The 908-nt window shown below is 41.0% G+C and overlaps 1 non-coding gene across 1 annotated transcript; it reads right to left on the minus strand.

Moving 5' to 3' along the window:
• Positions 1-282: 282 nt before the first annotated feature.
• LOC112711241 (small nucleolar RNA R71) lies at positions 283-390 on the minus strand. Its single transcript, XR_003157374.1, has one exon. It is a non-coding gene; the product is annotated as a small nucleolar RNA R71 (small nucleolar RNA).
• Between the last annotated feature and the right edge of the window lie 518 nt (positions 391-908).

Raw genomic sequence — 908 nt, forward strand, 5'->3', positions numbered from 1 at the left:
GAGCTTAAGCCTCAATTAGTTTCTCTAATGCAACAGAATTGCAAGTTCCATGGACTTCCATTGGAAGATCCTCATCAGTTTTTAGCTGAATTCTTGCAAATCTGTGACACTGTCAAGACTAATGGGGTTGACCCTGAGGTCTACAGACTTATGCTATTCCCTTTTGCTATAAGAGACGGAGCTAGGACATGGTTGGACTCTCAACCTAAAGAAAGCCTGGACTCTTGGGAAAAGCTAGTCAATGCCTTCTTGGCAACGTTCTTTCCACCTCAAAAATTGAGTAAGCTTAGAGTGGAAGTCCAAACCTTCTGACAGAAGGAAGGAGAATCCCTCTATGAAGCTTGGGAAAGATACAAACAATTAATCAGAAAGTGTCCCTCTGATATGCTTTCTGAATGGAGCATCATAGGTATTTTCTATGATGGTCTGTCTGAACTGTCCAAGATGTCTTTGGATAGCTCTGCTGGAGGCTCTCTTCATCTGAAGAAGACGCCTACAAAAGCTCAAGAGCTGATTGAAATGGTTGCAAATAACCAATTCATGTACACTTCTGAAAGAAATCCTGTGAACAATGGGACTAGTCAGAAGAAAGGAGTTCTTGAGATTGACACTCTGAATGCCATATTGGCTCAGAACAAAACATTGACTCAACAAGTCAATATGATTTCTCAAAGTCTGTCTGGAATGCAAAATGCACCAAGCAGTACTAAGGAGGCTTCATCTGAGGAAGAAGCCTATGATCCTGAGAACCCTTCAATGGAAGAGGTGAATTACATGGGAGAATCCTATGGAAACACCTATAATCCTTCATGGAGAAATCATCCAAATTTCTCATGGAAGGATCAACAGAGACCTCAACAAGGTTTCAACAATAATAATGCTGGAAGAAACAGGTTTAGCAATAGCAA

The sequence above is a fragment of the Arachis hypogaea genome, chromosome 1 (assembly GCF_003086295.3).
Source record: "Arachis hypogaea cultivar Tifrunner chromosome 1, arahy.Tifrunner.gnm2.J5K5, whole genome shotgun sequence".
NCBI classification, from domain to species: Eukaryota; Viridiplantae; Streptophyta; class Magnoliopsida; order Fabales; family Fabaceae; genus Arachis; species Arachis hypogaea.